Source organism: Carettochelys insculpta, chromosome 3 (genome assembly GCF_033958435.1).
Source record: "Carettochelys insculpta isolate YL-2023 chromosome 3, ASM3395843v1, whole genome shotgun sequence".
NCBI classification, from domain to species: domain Eukaryota; kingdom Metazoa; phylum Chordata; order Testudines; family Carettochelyidae; genus Carettochelys; species Carettochelys insculpta.
Genome location: NC_134139.1, coordinates 201,513,572 through 201,540,230, shown reverse-complemented (window position 1 = coordinate 201,540,230; position 26,659 = coordinate 201,513,572). Strand labels below are relative to the sequence as shown.

At 47.9% G+C, this 26,659-nt stretch overlaps 1 long non-coding RNA gene across 2 annotated transcripts; it reads left to right on the top strand.

The window, feature by feature from the left end:
* The first annotated feature begins 20,786 nt into the window (after nucleotides 1–20,786).
* On the top strand, nucleotides 20,787–26,240 carry LOC142010627 (uncharacterized). 2 transcript variants are annotated; one of them, XR_012644850.1, is made up of 5 exons: nucleotides 20,787–21,301; nucleotides 22,238–22,316; nucleotides 23,023–23,167; nucleotides 24,610–25,765; nucleotides 25,934–26,240. It is a non-coding gene; the product is annotated as an uncharacterized LOC142010627 (long non-coding RNA). The 2 variants fall into 2 exon arrangements; XR_012644851.1 differs by lacking the exon at nucleotides 23,023–23,167.
* The last annotated feature ends 419 nt before the right edge of the window (nucleotides 26,241–26,659 follow it).

The following is a 26,659-nucleotide window of genomic DNA, read 5'->3' as shown; positions in this document are numbered from 1 at the left end:
TTGTGCCAGGAAAATGAGATGTGCCTGGAATAGGATTGTTTCTCATAAAAGAGCCGTAGCTGACAGCCAGTGAGCTTTTAGCTCAAACTGTAGAGCAGGAGCTAGCAACCCCCAGCATGCATACCAATATGAGCTGATTTTCAATGGCACGCAAGGTGGGAGCTCAGCTCCTCCCCTTCCTCCCCCATACCTATCTCTGGCTTACATGGTCACTGCTTGGTACGGAGAGCTGCTGAGCCCCATGCTGCAAAGGTTAATCTAGGGGTGCACGATGTGGGAAGTAGAGCACAATTGGCTCCCCCGCTGGGGGCTTCCATTGCCTCCCACATGGCCTCTTCAGTCATCACCATTACCAGAGAGTTGGCATCATTTGCAGTCTCCCACCACCCCACAGGGACCTCTGCTGCCTTCCCCATGGCCTCTTGTGGCTCACCTCACCTGCAGTGCTAACCCCCCTGCCCCCGAGATGCCCACCATCCCCTAGGATTGCCAGCATCATTGCTGGTCTCCCAGCTACATCACCTGTGCCTGCCAGCAGGTGCAAGCTGGGAGTCATGGCTGGCAGAGGCATCTGAGTGAAGGTGATATAGGGCAACCATCTGTCTTGTTTTGACCGGCACAGTCCCTTATTTCAGCTTCCCGGGGAGTGTCCCTACATTTTTTTTAAAAAGGGTAAATTGTCCCCTGTGTTGATCTGCTGCTTAAATGTCTGTCTGGGAGGACTGGAGAAAGGGTGGGGAGGACTTTTTAAATATCAGGGAGCTCCAGTTACAGAGCTGCCTCAGACAGCTAGAAAACAGGTGGGGTGGGCCTTTGAAACAGGAGGATAAGGAGCTGCCTGAGAGTGCTGAAGAATGCGTTGGGCAGGCTCTTTAAACATGAAGCTGTGGTTTAAACAGCTGCCTGGGTGAACTGGGAAAGGTGATAGAGCAGGCGACTTGAGAATGTCACAGGACAGCTCTAGTTTTGTTTTGTTCTTTTTCTTGCACAACAGCCGTTGTTTCCTCATGGAGTGCACCAGGACAAGGTGCAGTCTGCAGTAGCATGCTTGTTCCCCACGCCTGATGTGCTGAGTTTGTACGGCTCCTGGATGGTAAAAAGCCAGAGCATCCCCCCTTTGCCCACTAGAGATGTGTAAAGTGAGTGGCCCGGGAATTTTTGCACAGGCTTCAGTAGATGCAGACCTGTGGGTGTTTGGGGGAGCAGGTGGGTTGCCCAGGGCTCCATAGGCACTGGAACTAGGGATGTGGGAATGGTCTGCAGCATTGTATGCAGGGTTCCAATTTGATTTAAGGACTGGTAGCACCTCACTATAAAAATTGTGCCAGTCCTCCTACCAGGCCCAGCTGGTCTCCTCTCTTAGCACCAACTAGGAGGCAACCCCCCTTAAAGGGCTGCCCCCCACTTCCCTTTGCTCCTCAACCTTCAGCTTCTCCCACCCATAGGTGGGCCCCAGGCTTCTGCCATGTGCCCAGTGCAGAAGCTTTCTTCCAGTGGCATTGTCCCTGGGGAGGGCCATGCTGGCCAGCCAGCTGACTTTGCAGAAATGTGAGCATCCAGTGTTCTCCTGGCCCTGCCTGGGAACAGAGGCGGTGGGGATAACGTCCTTCTCAACCATAGTTTGATCCTGTTAACTGTTCTGCTCTGCCTTCCAAGTTATAATGATGTCTTTCCATAGTTTAGTCTTTAAACAGTAAAGCTCGGCATCTTAAATGGAACCCCCAAGGGGAACTCAGAAGAGGAAGGCCTTGAACAATGTGGAGAAGATCTAATGAGACTGAAGGACAATGACTGGGTTACTCCTGCGGTCAGCTAGAAGTTTTGTCCCAAGACAGAGTGAAGTGGAGGAGACTTATAGATGACCTATGCTCCACCCAGAGTACAAGGGTTTCAGTCACATTGTGGCTATGTCTACATTACAGTGATCTTTCAGAAGAAGTCCTTCAGGAAGATCCCTTCCAAAAGAACTTCTTTCGAAAGAGTGTGTCCACACACAAAAATCAGAGGGGTAGTGGATTTAGTCTGTATCTTCAAAAGCAACAAGAAGTCCTGTGGCACCTTATAGACTAAAAGATATTTTGGAGCATAAACTTTTGTGGGCAAAGACCCACTTCGTCAGATGCACAAGTCACAAAAAAGGAGATCAAAAAAATGATCTACTCTTTCAAGAGAGAGCATCCACATAGCCCCCACTCTTTCAAAAGAATGGGCCAGGGATCGAAAAAATCGGGTGCCATGGGGACTGCTCTTTCGCAAAAAAGGGCTCATGGAATGTCTAAACATGTTTTCTTTTGAAAGAAGCTTTTGAAAGAAGGTGCTGTTCCTGAAACGAGAGTGGAAGAACGCTTTCGAAAGGAACAGTCTTTCGATTTAATTTTGCTTTATGTGTGTAGATGCTCCACTGGATATTTCAAAAAAGCCCATTCTTTTGAAAAATATTTTGAAAGACCTTGCTAGTGTAGACACAGCCAATTAGTAGGACTATTAGGCTTTGTCTACACAGCAGCCTTATTTGGAAATAAACTCTTCTGGAATCAAGGCATCGAGGCACATGAGGAGGCATCTAAACCTTACCTTCGAGTAGCTGAAGGCACACTGCATGGGATACCTTGTCAGTATAAGCTGGGCATTGAACAGCTCCTGGGAGGTGGTGGGGTGGCCCATGTATCACCGCATAAGCCAGGACTGCACAGGGTAGGCCAAGTCACCCACAAGGCAGAGCCACATAGCAACCTCGTTGACAGTGAGTTCCCACTGGGGGATATAAGTCCAAGCCTCCATCTGGTGGTACAGAATGGAATTGTGGAGGACACGCATGTCATGTGCTCAACCCGGCCAGCCCACATAGATGTCAGTGAATCTCCCCCACGAGTCCCTCACCACTTAGAGCACGATAGATGGTAGCCCTTGTGGTTCACATAGTGGCTGCCACTGTGATCCAGGGCCCTGATGGGGATTTGCGTACCATCAATCACCCCGAAGCACTGGTGGAACCCAAGCTCAGTGAAGCCCTCGACGACCATGTCCAGGTCCCCGATGCACACAAACCTGTGCACCAGCACATCGTTGGTGGCTTTCAAGACCTGCAGGGGACGGACAGTGAGCACACTCATGGGTGTGCACAGCGTTGCCCCTGCCCTGTCCCACAACAACCCCTCCCTCCTTATAGGTCCTTCCATCCCCACCCACGCTAGGGCACCCCTATGGCAGTGGGCTTGTGTTGTTTCCCCAGGGCTAGGCCTACCCACCCACGCAATCCAAGCCCTCACAGGTCCCCGAGGGTCTCCCTTGCCCAATGGCCTGCTTCCTGCTCTCCTAGCCATGCTGGGGCCTAGAGCCTGACTTACCTCAAGGGCGATAGCCTTGACAGTGGACATGCCCAGCCCAAATTGCTGCCTGACAGGCCAGTAGCTGTCTAAGGTGGACAGTTTCCAGAGGGCAATGGCCATGCACTTCTCGACAGAGAGGGCTGTTTGCATCCAGGTGTCTTGATTTTGAAGGATGGGGATTAGCCTCCAGCAGATCCCCAGAAAGGTCTCTTTCTTCATCTGAAGATTCTGCAGCAAGCTCTTGTTGTACCCCTCAGCCATGACTACACTGTCCCACCAGTCGGTGCTGGTGGCATGTGTCCAGATACACAGGATGGCCTGGGGGAGGGTGTCTGGCACAGGCAGTGTTGGGTCGAAACCCACAGACCTGGGTCTCCTTTGCCACAGGAGGCTGTGGAGGGTGGCCAGAAGAACAGTCAGCATCCAGGTCAGGGCAGCCCTGAAGGTCTGCTGTTGCTAGAGGTCCATGACTGCTGATTGGGGAAGTCAGGACCAGGGACAGACTCAGCCTTGCTGTGAGCAGCATGGCAGGTTTCATCAGCTTGTACAGGGAGGGGTTGTTGTGGGACACATGGCCGGAGGCCCTGGAACAGCTCTCCAGCCATGCAACCCCGTCCATGGTTTCTCCTGCCCCATTCTTCCAGAAGAGTGCCTGTGCATGTGTAGATGCACTCTTCTGGAAGAAGTGGTGGCTCTTTCAGACCACATTTTTGTGTGGATGCGATCTTCTGGAAGACAATCCTCCAGAAGCTGTCCTCTGGAGGATACTCTTCCAGAAGATCGTGCATGTGTAGAAGTGGCCTTTCTAAAGAAGTTATTTCAGAAGAGATCGTCTGGAAGGGCTTCTTTCGAAAGATCTCTGTAGTGTAGACATAGCACTAGGGCTTATTTTATTTTGATGTAGTACTCAATTCAAAATGAGTATTTTGAAACAGGTGTTGGTAAGACAGGGAATACAGCTTATTTTGAAATAGCTAATATCCTATAACACAGTGCTGGGGGTACACTGCAGCTGTATTTCCAACTAACATTGTGCAAATTGCTTAAGTTATTTTGAGGTAACTTACTTCGAGCTTCCCACCATCCCTCACATGACTAAGGGGAGCAGGAATGAAATACCATACTCAAAATAGCCCTGCCAGGACAGGGTCCACATCAGGGGAGCCCTCCAGGGGAGCTTCAGGACCACGTAGGGCACAGGACTATACAAGCCCTCAAATGGTGCAGCTGAAAGGAGAGAAGGACAGTGTTACAGTCCCTGATCAGGAACTTTGGGTTGTGCCCCTGGGGACAACACCCATCCGCCTACACGGTTTGAACCAGCACAGCAATTGCCTGGCCCATTATAAGTACTCTTTTCCTTACTCTGCTTTATCTAACTCTTGACTTCCCCATAGCACACTTCCCTCCTGCCACCCCTCTGCTTTTCTGATTTGCCAACCTTGGGCTACGTCTACACGTGCAGCCAACATCGAAATAGCTTATTTCGATGTTGCGACATCGAAATAGTCTATTTCGATGAATAACGTCTACACGTCCTCCAGGGCCGGCAACGTCGATGTTCAACTTCGACGTTGCTCAGCCCAACATCGAAATAGGCGCAGCGAGGGAATGTCTACACGTCAAAGTAGCACACATCGAAATAGGGATGCCAGGCACAGCTGCAGACAGGGTCACAGGGCGGACTCAACAGCCAGCCGCTTCCTTAAAGGGCCCCTCCCAGACACAGTTGCACTAAACAACACAAGATCCACAGAGCCAACAACTGGTTGCAGACCCTGTGCCTGCAGTATAGATCCCCAGCTGCCGCAGAAGCAGCCAGAAGCCCTGGGCTAAGGGCTGCTGCCCACGGTGACCATAGAGCCCCGCAGGGGCTGGAGAGAGAGCATCTCTCAACCCCCCAGCTGATGGCCGCCATGGAGGACCCAGCAATTTCGACGTTGCGGGACGCGGATCGTCTACACAGTCCCTACTTCGACGTTGAACGTCGAAGTAGGGCGCTATTCCTATCCCCTCATGAGGTTAGCGACTTCGATGTCTCGCCGCCTAACGTCGAAGTTAACTTCGAAATAGCGCCTGACGCGTGTAGACGTGACGGGCGCTATTTCGAAGTTGGTGCCGCTACTTCGAAGTAGAGTGCACGTGTAGACGCAGCTCTGATAACATTTTTTTTCCAATTTGTCAACCTTGATAACAACTTTTGGACCTCTGTGCTTTGTATATTGAATCTGTTCTGGTAAGGCTATTATCTGAAGAAGTGGGTCTGTCCCACGAAAGCTCATAACCTAATAAACTATTTTGTTAGCCTTTAAAGTGCTACTGGACTGCTTTTTTGCAAGGTATCACATATGCACACCTTTGCATTCTCATGCAAATGATCTCTGCGAGACACATTCCTCCCAGCTTTCAACAGCATTGAGTTCCTCCTGACACATTCCTTACATCCACAATAAACAAAGGATGATTAAAAATGAACTCTCACAACTTGAAACTTTCATCAAGAATCAGGGATCCACACAAGATCCCACAGAATGAGATCTATACTAGACAAGAAATCTACAAAACACACTTCCATTCCCTACCAAAAAGAAAGGACAATAAACTATCTAAATTACTTCATACCTCAGGATACCACAACTACAACAACCACAGCTCAACAAACAATATCGTTCACCTTTTCAGCTACAAACTCAGTCCTGCAGAAGAGTCTCTCTTATCTGGGTTTTTTTCTTTCTACCCCACTTCCTCCACAAACTTAATGAAATTCTGTGCTGACCTTGAAGCCTTCTTTCGCTGCCTCTGTCTAAAGGAATTCTTCCAATGCACCTATGAACATCAGTCTGACTCTCTCAACGCCCCGCTACCAACACCAAAAGAAGAAGATCTCTATGTGGACTCCTCCTGATGGCCATAGTGAAAGTCTGGATTTCTACATACACTGCTTCTGCAACCGTGCACACACTGACATTATATGCAAGCAACACCAAATGAGACACAATCTCAACTATACTGAACACTACGCTGTCCTGAGTCTCAAAAATAAGCCAGACATCATAATTAAACCAGCCGACAAAGGGGGTGCTGTTGTCATCATGAATAAGTCAGGCCATGAACAGGAGGCAGCCAGACAGCTCTCCAACATGACATTTTATAGACCTCTCTCCTCTGATCCCACTTCAGAATTCCAAAAGAAATTATAACTGCTTAAGGAACTCCTTGCTGTTACTCAATACCTAATTCACTCAGACACACCATTTGAGCCCCAAGCTAGATTCCTCTGTTTACTTTCCAAAATCTGCTAACCTGGAAACCACAGATGCCCTGTCTTTGCGGGTATTGGCACCCTTACTACAGGACTATCCAGTTATGCAGACTCCCTCCTCAAACCCTGTGCCACCAACACTCCCAGCTATCTCTGAGATACCACTGACTTCCTGATGAAATTACAAAACATCAAAAAACTTCCTGACAGCACCATCCATGTTACCATGAATGTAGAGGTTCTGTACGCTAACATTCCACATGAAGATGGATTACAAGCAATCAGGAATATCATCCCTGATGTCACCACAGCCAATCTGGTGTCTGACCTCTGTAACTTTGTTCTCATCCACAATTATTTCTGATTTGGGGACAACGTATACCTCCAGATTAGTGGCACTGCTATGGGCACCCGCGTGGCCCCCCAGTACACGAATATATTTGTGGCTGACTTGGAACAATTCCTCAGCTTTTGCCTGCTATTATCCCTCCTTTACTTATGATACATTGATGATATCTTTATGATTTGTACCCATGGTAAAGAGACTCTAGAAAAATTCCACAGAGGCTTTAACAATCTGCACCCAACATCAACTTATGCCTTGACCACTCCACACGAGAGATTCACTTCCTGGACACTACAGTATAAACCAATAATGGCCTGATCTGTACAACACTCTATTGGAAATCCACTGACTTGCTGTACTTACCTACAAGTTTCTAGCTTCCATCCTGCACACACAAGATGCAATGTTTACAGTCAAGTCCTTAGGTACCATCACATTTGCTCTGATTCTACTTACAGAGACCAAAAACTACAAAATCTCTACCAAACTTTCATAAACCTGAAATACCCACCATGAGAAGTAAAAAAACAAATCAACATGGCCAGACGAATACTCAGAGACCAGCTACTCCAAGAAAGGCCCAAAAAAACCCAACAACAGAACACCACTGATCATCACCTACAGCCTCCAACTCAAACCACCGCAATGCATCAATAGAGACCAACAACCTATCCTAAATCAGGATGCCACACTCCAGAAGTCCCTAGGTGACAGGACTGTTCTCTCCTACAGACAACCTCCCAGCCTCATGATAACTGTCACGATCAACCACAGGCTATACCACAATAATACTAATCCTGGAACTTTTCCTTGCAACACGCCCCATTGCCAATTTGTCCCCCTATCTATTCTGGAGATACCTTCACTGGACCTAACCATGTTATTCACAGAATCACGGGCACATTCTTCTGTTCCTCACCTAACATCATATATGCCATCATGTGCCAACAATGCCCACATACGATGTATATTAGACAGCCTTCAAACACTCTTTGACAAAGAATGAATGGACACAAAACAGACATCAAATAACTCCTAACTCACAAATCTGTCAGCCAACACTTTAATGGAGTGGGCCATTCTGTTAATCACCTGAAAGTCTGTGTTTTACTGAAAGGGAACTTTAATGATAGTTTACAGAGAGAGTGCTCTGAACTCTCATTTATATTGAAATTCGACACATTAACACATAGTTTGAACTGGGACAACAATTACCTGGCCCATTATAAGGACTCTTTTCCTTACTTTGTTTATCTAACTCTTGACTTCCCCACACCACACCTCCCTCCTTCCACCCCTCTGCTCTTCTGGGCTACGTCTACACGTGCACGCTACATCGAAATAGCTTATTTCGATGTAGCGACATTGAAATAGGCTATTTTGATGAATAACGTCTACATGTCCTCCAGGGCTGGTGACGTTGATGTTCAACGTTGACGTTGGGCAGCACCACATCGAAATAGGCGCTGTGAGAGGCTACGTCTACACATGCACACTACATCGATGTATTTCGATGTAGCGACATCGAAATAGTCTATTTTGATGAATAACGTCTACATGTCCTCCAGGGCTGGCAATGTCGACGTTCAACTTCGACGTTGGGCAGCACCACATCGAAACAGGCTCTGCGAGGGAACATCTACACGCCAAAATAGCACACATCGAAATAAGGGTGCCAGGAACAGCTGCAGACAGGGTCACAGGGTGGACTCCACAGCAAGCCGCTCCCTTAAAGGGCCCCTCCCAGACACAGTTGCACTAAACAACACAAGATCCACAGAGCCAACAACTGGTTGCAGACCCTGTGCATGCAGCATGGATCCCCAGCTGCTGCAGCAGCAGCCAGAAGCCCTGGGCTAAAGGCTGCTGCACAAGGTGACCATACAGCCCCACAGAGGCTGGAGAGAGAACATCTCTCAACCCCTCAGCTGATGGCTGCCATGGCGGACCCCGCTATATCGATGTTGCGGGACGCGGATCGTCTACACGTGCCCTACTTCGACGTTCAACTTCGAAGTAGGGCGCTATTCCCATCCCCTCATGGGGTTAGCGACTTCGACGTCTCGCCGCCTAACATCGATTTCAACTTCGAAATGGCGCCCTACACGTGTAGCCGTGATGGGCGCTATTTCGAAGTTGGCGCCGCTACTTCGAAGTAGCGTGCACATGTAGACGCGGCCAGGGAATGTCTACATGCCAAAGTAGCACACATCGAAATAAGGGTGCAGGAACAGCTGCAGACAGGGTCACAGGGTGGACTAGCCCTTCCGGGGCAACAGCTAGCCGCTCCCTTAAAAGGCCCCTCCCAGACACACGCAGCCTGCACAGACGTGGTTTGCAGAGCCATAGGCACACACACCTCGAGCGACGCAGTCATGGACCCCCAGCAGCAGCAGCAGCAGCAGCAGCAGCCAGAGGTCCACCCGGCTGCCCCTGTAGGAGCAGTGCTCGCCTGCTCCATGCCATGCAGGAGGAAGTTGAGCACATCCTTGCCTCAGAGGAGGAGCTGCCCGCAGGGGAAGAGGACTCAACCCCCAACCCTGCAGCACCCCGCCACCTCATACGCCGCCGGCTGTGGAGCTACCCCACCAGCACTGACTGGTGGGAGCGGCTGGTGCTCGGAGAGTGGGACGATGACCGCTGGCTCCAGAACTTTTGCATGAGCCAGCAGACATTTCTGGAGCTATGCCAGTGGCTCACCCCCGCACTGAGGCACCAGGACACCTTCATGCAGCGTGTCATCAGTGTGGAGAAATGGGTCGGCATCGCTGTCTGGAAGCTGGCCACTTCAGACAGCTACCGATCCGTGGGCCAGCAGTTTGGCGTTGGCAAGGCCACAGTCGGGGCTGTCCTCATGGAGGTAAGAGGACCCACGGGGGGAGGGGGAGGCAGCCCTGGCAGGGGAGGGGGGCCCTGTCAGGGGAGGGGAGGGGAGGGGACGGGGGCCCTGGCTGGGGAGGACCACACACACCCTGCACACCCCTCATTGGTGCTCTCCCATGTGCTTCCCCTTCAGGTCGTCTGCACCATCAACGCCCTGCTCCTCCATAGGCTCGTGAGGCTTGGGGACCCGGATGCTGCCATCGCGGGGTTTGCCACCCTGGGCTTCCCCAATTGCTTCGGGGCTCTGGATGGGACCCACATCCCCATCCGTGCCCCAGAAAACAGTGGAGGACGCTACTTAAACAGGAAGGGCTACCACTCAGTGGTCCTCCAGGCCTTGGTGGACAGCCAGGGCCATTTACTGGACATTTATGTGGGCTGGCCTGGCAGCACCCACGATGCCTGGGTATTCCGGAACTTGGGCCTGTGCCGCCGGCTGGAGGCGGGGACCTACATCCCCCAGCGGGAGATCCCCGTGGGGGACACCACCATGCCCCTCTGTGTCATCGCAGATGAGGCATGCCCCCTCCGGCCCTGGCTCATGCACCCTTACACAGGCCATTTGTCAGCCAGCCAGGAGCGCTTCAACCTGCGCCTGAACCACGCGCGCCAGGTGGTGGAGTGCACATTTGGGCGCCTCAAAGGGCGCTGGAGGTGTCTTCTCACCCGCCTCGATGCGGGCCCCACCAACATCCCCCAGATTGTGGGCACGTGCAGCGCCCTCCACAACCTCGTTGAGAGCAAGTGGGAGGCCTTCTTTCAGGGCTGGGCTGTGGAGGCTGGCAGGGCTAATGTGCAGCCACCCGCTGCCCCCAGTCGCCAGGTGGACCCCGAAGGGACCCGGGTCCGGGAGGCCCTGCGGGCCCACTTCGATGATGAGGCCGCGGGGTGAACTCTGCCAGGCCCCCCACTGCCCACCGCTTCCTCCACAACACTCCCTGCCCCTACGCACACACCACAGAGCACCCAAGAACACCCCCCCGACCTTTCTTGAAAATAAAAACAGACATTTGTTTGTAAAACTAGATCTATATTGAACTCTCCTTATTAATACCTTAACTAACTATTTACAGGCCGAATAAATATTACATATATATATATATATATATATATATATATATGTATATATATATATATGTATATATATATATTATAAGTCCGATAAGATGAAAGAAAAAAAGGGGAAGACAAGGAAGGGGAGAACTATGTACATGGGGGGGCAGGTATCAGCATCATAACAACAGGGGTCTAATAGAAACTATTTACAAATGAACATAAAACTGAGGGGAATATATACAAAGGGGGAGGGGGGAGGCCACGTCCTGGGCCCCATACCCCCTAATGTCCAGCGCTGGGGGTGGGTGGCCGTGATCCACGCCTCGGCCTCAGCCCTGGCTGGGGTTGGCTGGGGGCCGGGAGGACCAGGAGGTAAGGCCGGCGGGTGTCAGCAGGCCCCTGGTCCACCTCAGCAGAAGGGTCCTTGGTGGCGGGTGGTGGTGCGACGGCGGGTGGAGCAGTGGGTGGAGCAGGCAGGGAGGGCAGAGTGGCAGCCGGCGCAGCATGGGGAGCCACGTAGTCCGCGATACGCTCGAACGTACGCATGAAGGCCCCCCATGCCTCCTGGAGCCAGGACAGCGCCTGCTCTTGCAGCTGAAGGCGCCTCTCCTCCACCCACAGATGCTGCTCGGTGACCTCCAGCTGCCGATGGTGGATCTCCAGCAGCTGGGGGTCCATCGCCGTCCAGTGGTGGTGCTGGGTCCACTGTCATCCCCGCTGTGGGGCTGGTCGGTCCTCCGCCGAGGGGCTGGCCTGGAGTGATGGCCCCGGAGGGCTGTCTGGGACCACTGACGCCTCGCCGGAGCTCTCCGGTCCTTCCGATGGTGCAGCTGCGGAACACAGGAGGTGGGGAAGAAGAGTGGAGACAGCCGTTAGTGTGGGCCCCAAGCCGTGGCCCTTGTCCCCCCACCCCTCTGCTGCAGGTTCCCCATCCCCGTCCCCAGGAGATGCTGCTGCTGCTGCTGATGGGTGTCCCACCCACTCCCCCCTGGGGACCCTAGGTTCTGCTCCCCCCAACCCCAGGGATGGGACATGGCACTGTCCTGCTGGAGGGCAGGGGCTGATGCACTCTTCTGAGGGACATGCCACTGCTGTCCTTGGGGCCATGGTCATCTGGGCATGTGGAGGGCCCTGGTCAAATCTGTTACACCCGTCCCTCAACCCCGGGGTTGCGCACCGGGGAGGTACATACCTGATGGTCCGCTCCCATGGCTGGGGGACACCCAGTGGGCAGACGTCCGGCTGGAGCTCCTTGAGGGCAACATAATCCGCAGCCCCCCATCACTAGAGGAGGACACCCCCTCCTCCTCCTCCTCTGGTGCTCCAGGGATGGGCTCCTGGGGGGGCCCCTGGGGTGTGGGGCTTACCTCCAGGGCAGACTCCGCCTCCGGGGCCCACTGGGGATCGTCAGCCGATGTATCAAGCGTGGCCGGAGGGGAGGAGGTGTGCCAGGGGTCCAGGATGGCCCTGAGCTCCCTGTAAAAGGGGCAAGTGACGGGGGCGGCCCCAGATTGGCTGGCCACATCCCAGGCCCGGGCGTAACCTTGCCACAGCTCCTTCACTTTACTGAGGACATGATCCGGAGTGCGGGCAGCGTGACCCCGGGCGGCCAGGCCCTCAGTCAGCCGAGCGAATGCATCCGCGTTCCGCCTCTTGCTCCCCATTACCCGGAGCACCTCCTCCTCGCTCCAGAGCCCCAGCAGGTCCTGAAGCTCGGCCTCCATCCAGGAGGGGCCCCACTGCCGCTTCCCAGCTAGGCTGGAAGCCCTGGCTCTCCTTGGGGGGGTGCCCTGGGGGCGCTTTGGGGGTTGGGGGGCGGCCATCGCAGCAGGGAGAGGCTGTTCTGGCTGCAGAGGAGCGTGCAGCCTGGCCGCGTGGCTGGGCTGCCGCCTGCACGCTCTCTCAGCTTCCTGCACAGGAAGGCAGGGGGCGGGGAGCTTTAAGGGGCCACTGCACGCGGCGACCATCAAGCTCAGGGGCTGGGCAGAGCGTCTGTCAACCCCTGAGCTGATGGCCGCCAAGGTGGACCCCACTATTTCGATGTTGCAGGACGTGCAACGACTACATGTTCCCTACTTTGACATTGAACATCGAAGTAGGGCGCTATTCCCATCTCCTGATGGGGGTAGCGACTTCGACGTCTCGCCGCCTTACGTCGATGTCAACTTCGAAATAGCGCCCACCACGTGTAGCCGTGACGGGCGCTATTTCGAAGTTGGCGCCACTACTTCGAAGTAGCCGGCATGTGTAGACGCAGCCCTGATCTGCCAACGTTGATAACAATTTTTCTGATTTGTCAACCTTAATAACAACTTTTGGCCCTCTGTGCTTTATATATTGAGTCTGTTCTGGTAAGGCTATGATCTGAAGAAGTGGGTCTGTCCCACAAAAGCTTATCACCTAATACATTATTTTGTTAGTCTTTAAAGTGCTCGTAGACTGCTTTTTTGTTTTGATAGACTACAGACTAACATGGTTATCTCTCTATTACTTGCGGTATCACTGTGTGACATTCTGGGCAATTTTATGAGACAGGATAGATTGAAAGGAAATGTTCTCTTGCTAGCCTGTGTTAATTGTTTTATCTTCTACATTATAGATTTGTGATATACCAGTATAAATGGCTTAACCTGTAGTTGATATATTCTTTTCATCCCTCCTACTGTTAGTTACCTTCACATTAGATGTATGATCATACCCAGTTGTCTTTAGAGCTAAAGGTTTGAGCTCAGTCTTTAATTCTGAATTTATTTAATATGCATAACCTCGTGAAAAGTAATGAATTTTACTATCACATTATTCCTTTTTATCCACATATATGTGTATAAATTGCCCATCAAGGAGAGTCACTGACTGTTAGCCGATGGCCAAGGATGTTTGGTGAGGTGCCAGCTATGCCCGTTTCACACCATCCGTGACTTCAACTGCTAGAGCTCAGAGCCCCTTCGCAGTGGGCAGTCAACACTGACTGACAGGTGCCCCAATGGCAGCACTAAGAGCCTTTCCACACCCGTGACTTCAACCACTAGGACGCACTGTCCCTTCGCAGTGGGCAGTCAGGATTGACTGACAGGCGCCCCAAGAGTTAGCCCCGTGGAGGCGGCACAACTCAACACTAGGCTCTTAGTACTCTCACCTAATGGCCAGGCTTTATAGCCAAAACGGCTGAGGCTCTTTAATTGTGTTGGCTGCTTTACAGTAACCCAGGGAAACAACAGTTAGGCTTATGCATGAACGATTACCAAGATTTATTAAACTAGATTCTAATCATGTGGTTACAAAATTGCTAGTGCCTACTTATTTAAATGTATAGATGTTACACACACAAAGTTACAAAACTGAAGCCATGATCCCAAAGAAAGAAAAAAAAAAAGGTATAGAGCTCTATCTCAAAATATGTGTACACTAAAGATAGGAGATCAGGTGTGGGCGCTTCTTACCCTCCTTGCATCTCTCGATTCCAGCGGTGCCAAGCCAGGATCGGTCACTCTCGCAAGAGTAGTGTGAACTTAATTTACACTTGCAAGGGAGAGGAACAATAAGTTTCGACTACTGGACATTCCTTTTTATTAGGGTAAATATTTTCCCACCTGGGATGTTAGTGTGTGTGCATCAAGTTATTAGTAGGGGCTAAAAGCCATGTCTGTCACAGCTCCTCTGTCTGCTGTGAGCCTAATCCTTGTATATGTTCCCAGAGGCACATTGTAGCAGCACACCTGTGCTTTCTCACAGCTTCAAAGGCTGTGCTGGAATTTATGTTAAGTGCCCTGTTGTCTTGGCTCCCTTGTTTTCCCAGCAATGCTGGTCTGAGAGGGGGCTGGCTGTCTGGCTACACTGACTTCAACATATGGGACATTATTTGGAACAGTGAAGTATTACAAGGACTGTCTGCATGGCTGGGCCAACAGCCACTGCAGGCCTGGGTGCAAGGTGGGATGGGGGCCTGCTCCTTGTCCTTAGTAGGGAGGGCCAAGGGTGGAAGGGGTAGGGCATAGGGCAGTCAGCCCTCCCCCAACTCATGTTCTCTTAGAGCTGTGCACAAAGCAGTGGCACAGGGCTGCCACAGCATTTCAATAGGGCCCAGAGTTCCAGCCACTGCTGCTGCTACTTCAGCAGTTGTGGTAGCCAGGGCTCAGGGCCCCTTTGAAAGACCAGGCCCCAAACCAACAACTTCTTTCTCCTCCCCCACCATTGGTGGTCCTGTGTCTGCACCACCTCTAACTTATCAAAGGAAAACCCGTGCTCTGCGAGGGACACTCGCCATGCAGATTTCAGCCATCAGAGGCTGTGGTAGGTGTGATTCTGCTGTCTCTGGATTGTTTGAGTCCTTTCTGGAGGGTTTCTGAATGAACAGGCAAATATCCCCAAAAGACATTTTTAAGAAGTCCTTAGAAACTCTACTGACCTCCCATCTGTTAGCACTTGGGCAGCAGACTCTGCTTCAGGTTTAAAGCACATTATTGGCTTTACTCTATTAATAAATCCCATTCCTTTTCTTAGCTAGAAAACCTTGAGTTAATTTATTAAAGGATTGGCAGAGGTGTTGCATTTGATGAGGTCTGGAGTATCTTTTGACCTGCAGTGTGTGAACAATCCTTTGGGATGGAAAGATTGCAGTCTATTTAATTTTTGGTTTTAATAACCTCTCATTACTACATCCTATTTGTCTGTGTGGAAGAGAAGATACAGAGCCTAAGGGAATTGTTTGTGACTCATAGTAAATTTAATATAGTGAACCAGGAATATATTTTATTGCTGCCTTTGTGAAAGCTAATAATGGAACACACCCACAGTCTGGGTGCTTCCCATGGTTTCTGACAATCCACCCTCAGTTTGGCACTCTGCTGCGATTCACTCCCAGGCTTGTGGCATCTTCATTAACTATTTGCTGGTCAACCAATGGTTGGTGGTTAGCCAAACCAACTAATTAAATGGCTGTGTGATTTGTATGGGGAGCTGTGAAACACGAAACCAGTCACTTAGGAATGTGAAAACAATTTTTTGTTGCCCTAGGGCTGTCTTGATTCAAGTTGGCAAGGCCAATGACTGACTGAGGAAAAACACTGGCGAAAGAACAAATGCATAAAACACAGCCTTCAACAAATTCAGGCTGGGAATCAGCGTAAAGTTTCTAACCAGGTGAGGTGCCACGAAGGCAAGCAACTTATTTGATTGTAAGGACTAATTTATGAGTATGGTTATCTGATGGGTGGTTTGTGTTTATTTTGGTTTCATTTGGTTTGGTTTTGGTGGGTATTTTTGGGAGGTGTTGTTTTTGGTAGCAAGTCCAGGGTTTAATGCTGTCCTGTGCTATATTCCTAAAAATATCATGCTTCAGGGTGTCAGCTGGCTCCAAGCAGTGGTCAGGAAGAAATTCCATTCTTCTGTCCTGGCAGTGTGCTCCGGGGCTGATTTTGATTAATCCTTCTGAAGCATCAGAAATGGCCCTACCTTGAGATGACACACTGGACGCTTGGGCCAGGGCTCTGAGGTGGCACTGAATGTTTGCTGGCTGAGGTGCTCGGCTGGTTTATTCTTGCTCAAATATTCAGGGTCTTGCTGTTTCCTACATATGGAGTTGCAAAGGAATCTCTTCTCAGGTCAGATGGGAAGTGAGCATGGGGGAGTTACAGGTTATAGAGGCAGGATGTTCAGGTGAAAGGATGTTGTGGGGAACCGCTGGCTGGCATGGATGGCTGTGATATATGAAAGCGCAAACCCATTGGCCTTAGTGAATCCTTCTAGCCTTCAGCTTTATGACTCTGAATCTTATGTTGCTCCAGGGTGGGCTTTTTAAAACACAAATTTTATTTTTACCTGTAATTATAATAAGTGAGACCAGTCAGCTGAGGTAATATCTTTTATTGTAACAGATTCTATTGGGGAGGGGGCCTTGTAGCAAATTTGTCTAAAATTTCACTCTAATGTGAAGTGCAACTTTAAAAAGTCCATGTAAATTCATATGGGCTCACAATAACCTTTTGTGTGAGTTTTTCTTATTTTATCTTTTAGGAAATGGGAAAGGAAAACAACAAGAACAAAAACAACAATAGTTCCAATCCATCTCAACAAACTTCTTCTCTTTCGCTAGAAGGGACACTGATTACTATATTTCCTACTCTGAATGTCTAACAACTTCCCCAATCCCATCTCCACCTTCTTTTATCCCTATCCAGCAACAGAGAAAGGGAACAAAGGATAGTAAAATGGAAGTCTGGCTCAATATTTTACATTCCAAATGCTTTACGAGTTCTTCTTCTTCTTCTTTATCTTGAAGAAAAGATTCAAAGGATTTGCCATAGTACAGAATAGACTGAGCTTTCCTGTATGCCAACTCCCAACCCTTATTTAACAGCGTTTAATGGTGAACAGTGACTAGGTTATGTTAACATCTTTAGGTCGGTATATTCCATCCACAGTAACACAATGGGACAAGGTTTAGAGTGTCACTGAGCTTTTCTTTGGGTCTGGAGAGGGAAACAGAGATTTGCAGCTAAATGCAAGGTGGGAGAGCTTGTTAAGCAACACACATTGCAGGAGAAAACTTAGAAGATTTTAATATGGTTGTTCAGAGAGGCCTCTACCTAGATAAGAGCCCCATCACGCCAGGCACTGAGTATAAGAAAGGACAGTTCCTTCCACAAAGGCTATGTCTACACTTGCATTCCTCTTTCGAAATAGGTATGCACACGAGGTAAATTGAAAATGCAAATGAGGTAAAATTTGCATATCTGGCACCTTATTTGTATATTCTTATTTCAAAATAGTTTCTTTCAAAAGAAGAAAGCCAGCGTAGACACTGGTCTTTCGAAAGTAAACCCCATCTTTGAAAGAATCCTTCTTCCCATAAAAAAGGGAAGAAGGATTCTTTCAAAGATGGGGTTTACTTTCAAAAGAGTAGTGTCTACACCGGTTTTCTTCTTTCGAAAGAAGCTATTTCTAAATAAGAATATGCAAATGAGGTGCCAGATATGCAAATTTACCTCATTTGCATTTTCAATTTACCTCATGTGCATACCTATTTCGAAAGCGGAATGCAAGTGTAGACACAGCCAAAGAGTTTACCACTGAAATAAGCAGGACAGACAAAGTTAGTGCTGTTAATGACAATGTATAAATGCATTTTTTGCAACAGTATCTCACGTTTGACTCACACTGAGTCTTTGATCCATAAAATGCTGAAACCCTTACCAATGGTGCTGGTGTCAGGCCAGTTATTGCCTCTTTAGTGTTTGTGCATTTGGTTTTTCTTCCCTATGGCTGTGTCTACACTACCTCCCTACTTTGAAGGGAGCATGGTAAGTAAGGTGGCAGGAGATTATTAATGAAGTGCTGCGCTGCATGTGCAGTATTTCATTAGGCTAATTCTCCCCTGTGGCAGCTTTGAAGTGTTAAACTTCAAAGTGCCAGTTCGCGTGTATCCGCAGCTAACCTACTGGTACTTCGAAGTGCCTGGGCAGAGCGTCTCAAACCCTCAGCTGATGGCCACCATGGAGGACCCTGCTATTTCGAAGTATCCTTCACAAGCATCCTCAGATGGGAATAGCAACTTCGACGTCTCACTGCCTAACATTGATTTCAACGTCGAAATAGCACCCGGCGTGTGTAGACGCGACGGGTGCTATTTCGACGTTGTGCTGGCTACTTCGAAGTAGCCGGCTAGTGTAGACGCACCCTCAGTGTGGAGAAATCACCCTGGAATGGGGACACTCAACTGCTGCCCCAGGTAACCTCAACAAGGTGAGGGATTGAGCCGCAAGGACACCGGGCCCAGCCTTGCTGGGTTTACAAGGACTCTGACACACAAGGGAGTGGAAGGGGAGCCCCTGGAGTCATGGAGGCCTCTGGGTAAAGGAAGGGGGAGCAGGGGCTCAGATCCATTTGCTGGCCCATTTCACCAGGGCAGTGCAGGACCGAGGAAAGTTCTCCACAATAGTGGGCCCGTTCCCTGCTTACATAAGGGTTCACATAGGACTGCTCACACAATAGCACAGTGCCTGGGCAAGGTATGAGGATGCAGATCTGAGCCCCCAGAAGGATGGGCTCTCAGGGGAAAAGTTCCAAGCTGGGGGCTCAGCACAGTAGCAGAGCCACCCTGGTGGGGCTGGAAAGGAAGACTGTCTGAGGAGATATGGCTGCAGAGGACAGCTTCAGGCTCCCAGTGGCTGAAGGTGAGAGGGGCACAATTCCATGAGCACTGCACCCCTCCTCCCTCACCTCAGGCTCTGCATCCTCTGTGCATTCTCCCTATCCTGCCCATGGGCAGCAGCCACTCAGCAGGTTCTGGGCAACAGCAGCAGAATATTACAGGACCTGGAGGACCCAGAAGGAGGGGGCAGTGCAGCCAGCTGCCAGAGAGAGGCATTGCTTTCCTGCTTCAAAGTGTGCCTTTTTCCTGCTGGCTGGGTAGCTTGCAGGCTTTCCATCCCCTGGCCGCCACCCTCCCACCTCCTGTTTCAGACAGCCACGACTGGCCACCCTCCTCACCCTGCAGGCAGCCGCTACTAACCAGGTGACAGCCAGCAGCATGAACATGGGCTGGAAGGCTACAGAGGAGCAAGAAAGCTGGAGGCCAGAGAAAAGTGTCACTTTCCTCCTTCAAAGCATCTCATTTCTTTGGTCAGCTGTGTGCTACCGCTCCTCTGAAGCCTTCTAGCCTGTGGTCATGCTGCATGACAGCTCCTGCCAGCTCTCCTGAGGCTCCTGCCCACCCCTATAGCTCTCTCTGCAGGTTCACCACCCCGCTGGGGGTGGTGCCAGACAGGGACTGGCCTTGGGGGTTACAGGCTCCTGAGGGTCTCCTGTACTAGAATATCATGTATTTCACTATAAATCTGCCAAGGAGGAATTTGCTGGTGGCAGAAGGGAAAGAGGAAACTTTTTAATTTTTCTTCTGAGGAGGGTGTTTCTTATTTTATCTGGGACAATTCGCCCATCCCAACCTCTAACCCCCGGATTCCAGCCTCTCCCAAAGCCAGGTGTGGTCACCAGTATGAGAAGCAGAGGTCAAGTGGTAGCAGATCCTTTGGGTTCCAACCCACAGCTCAACCACCCCTGGCAGTATGGAAAGCATGGTGTGTTGAAAACAATATTGCATTTATAAGTTATTATCTTCCATGCTTGAGTTTTGTCATGGGACTGCTTTCCAGCTCTTTGGGTATTGGTGAGATATGCAATTAGCAGTTTATTAGCAGACAGGAGGCTTAGAGCAAGAGATGCCAACTGGGTTCTGATTTAGGCAGAAGCCAGCTTCTGCTCCTTGGATTTGAGTTTTGTGTGTGGTTTCGTTCTAAGTTCTAAGGAATAAAGCTGTGCTATGTTACCCCGTCCTTCCACTTAGTTCAATTGTATTCAATTTTACTAAAAGGCTTTTGAGAATAGCAAAAGAAACACATGGACGATATAAAACAAGTGCAAGATCCATAGAAAATGTTTAAATAATTGTGAGAACTCTAAGAAAATCCTCTAATTTGGCAGATTGATGAAGGGCAAAATTTGCCATCTATGCCGTTACTATCAGGGACTCAGGAGAAAAAAACCCCTAAAAATGTTATTTTTTGGGATGGTGATAAAACTTCTTTTTAATACAACAGAGGTGAAATCCAGCTGTCTCCTAGAAAGTGCAAAATTCTGCAGTTGAAAAGACAATGTGGTAGATTATCCGTCACACCAGACTTACATGCACAATAATGATGATGTGAGCAAACTTTTCCATATGTACCTTTAAAGACAGCTGAAATTAGACCCCTAATCCAAAATGTGACTGCACAGAGTGTACCTAGATAGTGACTAGACACCTGTGGCTGGTCCATATCAGCCAGTTAGGGCTTGGGCTGCTGAGCTGTTTCATTACTATGATGATGTATGGGCTTGGCTAGACCCCAGTGTCTAAGACCCTGTGAGATGGAAGTGTCCCAGACTTCCATCTTCAGTCAGAGCTCAGAAGTCTACACAGCAATGAAACAACCATGCAGTCCAAGCTTCATGAGCCTGAGTTAGTTGACATGGAGTGGCCATTTTGCTTCTTATGTAGATGTTCCCCAAGCATATCTGCAGAGTTACAGGTCTTTTGTTTTACATCTGTATAATAAGGGGCCCAGCTGCTTGAGTCATGAATCTTTACCCCTAAATATGTCAAAGCAGAGACTTTTTTTTTTTTATCTTCCATTCAATTTCTGGATGGTTCTTCCCACAATCATGATTTAGTCATTTCATAAATGAGAAGCAAATCTTGAGTTAAAAGAAGAGGAAAGCTGAGCTATCAACAGAAGCCTCCTGAGATGTGTGAAAACACAAACTGGGATATACCTACCCTTACATCATTAATATAAAAAATAAAAAGAGGTGCAAGAAGGCATCTCTGGAGTTCTGAGAAAACATGAGTAACTTCTCCATTGGTTTTACCCTATCCACGCTGCTCTTGTGGTGAGACTTTGGCATATTCACCCATCTTAAATCAATACCCGTCCTTCTTAATTTTGCACAACATTTATTTAGATTGATAGACTCAAATACCACTTTTATCAAAGTTGCGTACAGTTGGCATTCTTGAACAAAAAATATAAGCAATTAATAACTGCTGCTTTACCAGCCACTCTTCTGTGAGTATGACTGAGTTTATTGAACTTCTCTGTCTGAACATTGACAACATAACAGAGCAAAAAGAGAAGTGAGGGTGCCAGTCATGGTGACTGATGTGCCTGCTCCTTGTGACCCCACTGGGCTGGGAAGTATCCAATGCCCTTTCTCCTGCCTTGGTGGAGAAAGTGGCAGGCAAGGATACAATTATCCTTCATCCTCACAGGGAGTTGAAATAGAAGGCACTGACTGATGTGTAAGGGAGACAGCTCACTGCCCTGTCATAGCTTATTAGTTCCCTTTTAATGTATCTCTCTGCATGGTTTCTCATTGTTGATCCACTTCCCCTAAATTCTTTGTATTTGGAGACTCCAAATGGGTGGAATAGGGCTGAAAGGAAAAAGAAAGTGCCTGGGAGACAGATTCCAAAGTGGCTAGTGAAGTTCTGTGGGGGGTTGTACTTTGCAGTCTCTGAACTGTAGTTAAAATGAATCTGAGGAACCACAGAATACACAGAATCATAGAACACTAGAACTGGAAGGTACCTCTGGAGGTCATCAAGTGTAGTCCACGGCCCTAATGGCAGGACCAGGCACCATCTGGATCATCCCTGCTAGATATTTATCTAACCTGTTCTTAAATATCTCCAATGATAGAGATTCTACACCCACTCAAGGCAATTTATTCCAGTGAACGACCACCTAGACAGGAGTTTTTTCCTAATGTCTAATCTAAACCTTCATTGCTCCATCTTAAGCCCATTACTTCTTGTCCTATTTTCAGATGCTGAAGTGTCAAAAGCCTCTGCAGATCTCATAGACATTTTCTTAAATTCCTGAGAGAAAGAGACAACTCATGAGAGGTATTAAGCACCTGAGAGTGCCATTGGCTTTCATGTTTGATGTGAAAATACCACGTATTGACATATTAACCATATGTGTTCATTTGTATTGACTCTTATACATTTTATTTTTATTTTTACTTTTCTTTTTAGTTTTAGTTTTAGACTATTATCATTAAGACTGATACCTGTAAAGCAGCAGGGTGGAGAAGAAAGGGAAAACTCACCGTTTTCTTGTACCACTAACTGTGAAATTCTTCAATTCAAATATATGATAAAAACAGATCTGTCAATTCCTGACACACAGTATTGGAAATGTTATACACTTTATATCTCACTTTAAAGGAAATTTAGCATCTTTGTAATGTGTTCTGATACACGAAATTAGGAAATTTCCCTATGAACATGTAAAATAATGATTTTGTACAAAACAAATACACAAATGTAAACAACTGCTAGTGCTTCCCAGGTACAGCTGTGTTTTGGAATTTTTGCACAAAGACCCTCATTTATATTTAGTGGAAGCTTTCCAATATCTTCCATGTTTGCTTGATGAAGCTATTGGTATTGTAATTTCCTCAGTTTTCAACTGCTTTTCCGTGAATTTTTCCAGGAATTTGTAGAGTGTTGTACAAATCATCATCATTATTATTAACACATTGCAACACACTGTAATGGGACACACTTTAAAACAAGATTTCAACAGAGCAGCTTTTGTAATCCCCAGCCGCCTACAAATAGAGATTCTCCATCTCCTTTCTATCCTGGAATCTCTTCTCTCCTGTAAGGCTGAGACCCCAGCCACACTTCAGCCATGAAGATACTTTACCTTCTCTTTGCTGTCTTCTTCCTGGTGCTGCAAACCTCTTCTGGTAAGGTCTTAGTGAAAATACCGAAAGATGTTTGTGAGACTGTATTAAGGTTTCCTCTAACTTTTTTTTTTTTTTTTTCTAAATAGCTGTAGCACTTACACGGTTTGCAGCAGATAATTTCTATTTAGTTGGAGAATTGTCCTGCGATGAGAGATGGGTTTTTAATGGCTCATCTCTAATAATATACCCATACATAATAATACATTTACTGATAATAATTCTTCCCAGTGGAATATCACAGGCATTTGGTCTTTGGGACTATTCTAGGAACTACTTTTTTACTGAAGGCATAAAAGAAAACATAAAATCATCACCTATAAATTTGCAGGTGACAAACTCCACAAGTCACAACTTATGACACTGCCTGATATGGCAACATTCGGAAGCAGAAACAGTCAAAAAGATAGAAGCAGCGCATATGAGATAGAACATAGAACAGGAAGGGACCTCAAAAGGTCATGGAGTCCAGTTCCCTGCCCTCACCACAGGACCTATCTCTATCCCTGACATGTTTTTTTTTTAAATCTACTCTTTTTTCAGACTCTTGAAAGGCCCCCTCAAGGATTAAATACCCAAACCTATGTTTAGAAGGCCAGTGCTCTAACCACCGAGCTATTCCCTCAGTAGGGGTAATGTGACATTGGCAATGCAGGTAGCTGCCTGCTTTCCATCCTGTATGTTGTCTGGGCTGTGAAGGACACCCACAGTGCCCAGGTTCAGAAGCCCGCAGGCAGGGACGCAACACATCTGCTCAATTAACTCATTCTGTTCAGTTCTGAGTGGCAGCCATTGAAAGGACATAAACTTACAGACATTTACATGGTATTTTCAAAGATCCAGTGAAAGGAGATGACGGAAGATAACAGGGCAGACTTGGACTCGTCTTGGTGAATGGGAAATTCAGTTAATGAGAAATGCCTGCTGTGAAACAGTCACAGCCCTCGTTTACTTTGCTGTGTGACTGAGAATTAAGAATCTTTTTTCTCTGTGCAGGATTTGCTCAGCCTGAGTCTGATCCTAACCCACCTAGAAGCAGGTTTCTAAGATGCATAGGTCGGGAGGGCATCTGCTTCGGTTTCTGTCTCCCCCCTTTTAGACGTATTGGATCATGTGGTTGGGGGATCCCCTGCTGTAAATGGCTGGTAAATTCAAATGGTGTCTCTTAGATCACTATTGCTCAATGGCTTGGCACCACCCTGTAATGTGGGCAAAAGCAACCGTTTGAGTTGGCTTGAATCTGGATGATCAAAGAATAACCTTACAGATGCTTTACTCAGGCTGTCTATGGCTTGTGCACAGCCTGGAATAGGCCAGACTCTTCACAGTGCTCAACACAGAGATTACCCCTCTGAGACATGGCAGTAACCTCTTGTAAAGCCCCTCTGTAGCCAACGTAGCATCAGATGAACAGAGTTTATGATCAGACTCCCCTCTGTCTACAGGGTTGTTTTAGAATATTGAAATAGAAGAGAAGGACAAAAGGGAAGTCCCCAGGAAAGACCATAGAGGATGTGTTTCCTTTGTAACATTGTGAAGCACCTACGAGACAAAAATGGCTGCTCTTTACAAGTTTAATCCTTAAATGACCAAAAAGAAATGTCATCAGACTGAGGGAAGTTGGCAGGACCTGTCATCAGTCTCTCTGACAAGAAAGAGAGCATGGAAGGGCAGGATAGCTTCTCTTCATAACTAGAAATCCTTTCAAAATGAAGCCTGCAAAAGCAAACTCGAGGAGCTGAGATAAGATCTGGGTAGAGAAGAATTTGGGAGCCTTTAATGAAAGCAGGTGAGGAGTAGAAATGTTCATTGAACCCTTGGAGAAGCATCTCTAGCCAAGAAGGTTTGGATTTCTTTTTTCTTTCTGATTTTTGTTTTCCAGGGAGGTGGGAGGGTTAGGTCAGGAAGTGTGGAGCTCAGCTCTCAGCCTATCGACTATATATGTATATGGTTCACTGAGCATAAACAGAAATCATCACCAGGGAGGACTTCTAATATAGAAATGCCTCCAAAACAGGCCTGGGTTAATGCTTACGTGAGTTGGGAGGTATAATTGGAACTTGTAGGCATTCTGTAAAATAATGTATCAATCAGGTAATTTAGCATTTGCTATTGACAAAGCGTGCTTAATAAAAACGTTGTACATGGATGGGAGTCACATTCTCTACACTTATATGTGGTATTATTTTTATGTAATGAAGTTATGCAAATGTAAAGTTCACAATTTTCAATAAATACCATATTAGAACTTAAAATTTCTACATTAAAAATTGATGTACATTTCAATATAAAATATGGACTGTATTACACTTACGACAGCTCCAGTGTTGAAGAGATGGTAGTTCTTTTATATTTTAATGTCTGTATTGTATTTATTTTATTGTTTATTGACTGTTGCTTAATTTTGTAGAATGTTCAAAGGAGGATTTTAAAAACAAAACTTAGAAACTGATTCTTTGAGTGGAGAGTAAATGGTAAACAGAGGAGAAACTGATGTGCTGAAGATGAGTATATTTACCTGATAAGCCAGATAGGTGGACAGCTGAGATGTTTATCTGCAGCTGACATCTTTTTAAAAACTGAAGAAGAATACTGCTATAGGTAAATAAATCCCCTGCTCTGCAGTTAACCAGGAGCATCTGCATTTACCCTGCAGTGCAGGAGAAAACACTATGCTGATTTTGATTTGAAAGCAAATATAATACTGACCTTGGTTTAATGGCTATAAACACAGAATCTAAGACTTTCTTACTTTTCCCTTTTCTACAGTGAGTGATGCCAGCAGAGATTGTCAATGTAGCATCTCTAGGAATCTCAGGCATATCAACTTCCTGGTAAAATCCTTGGATCCTTTTCATCCGGGCTATACAAAATCATTCCAGCTACAAAAATATCCTCATGGGGGCCCTTGTATAATCCATCATAACTTGCTCTTGTCCCTTTTATAAAAGTAACTGCTTCTGGTGTATTGCAAATGTGTGTGCATGTGAGTGTTTTGACTTGACCGTAGGAGCAGTTTCACTCTTTCTTTTCTACAAAAATCTCTGTCTTCTATTTTAATTAAAAATAAATAAGATAAAAGATCAGCATCACATGTTCAATCCACCTGGGGCATTGCTAGACCCAGGGGCTAACATATTTTCTTGTTTTAGGGTGGGGGAGGGATAGCCCAGTGCTTAGAGGAGGGGTAAGCATACATTTTACATCGGGACCCACTTTTCAGCCCTGCTGTTAGCCAGGCCCACCCCCAAACATTTGAGAGGACCTGTTGGGGAGGATGCTCAGGAAGGGGATGATATGCTCAGGAAAGAGGTGCTGGGCGGCTCGAGGGGGGTGCTCCAAAGGGGGAGGGGTGCTTGAGAGGATGTCTCAAAGGGAAGACGCCAGGGTGGTGACCCTGGGCTCCACCATGTTGACAGGCAGCTGTGGCACCAGGCTGGCGGTGGTCCTGCATCCCTGCAGGCAGCAGCACTATCACCACACAAGCACCTCAGG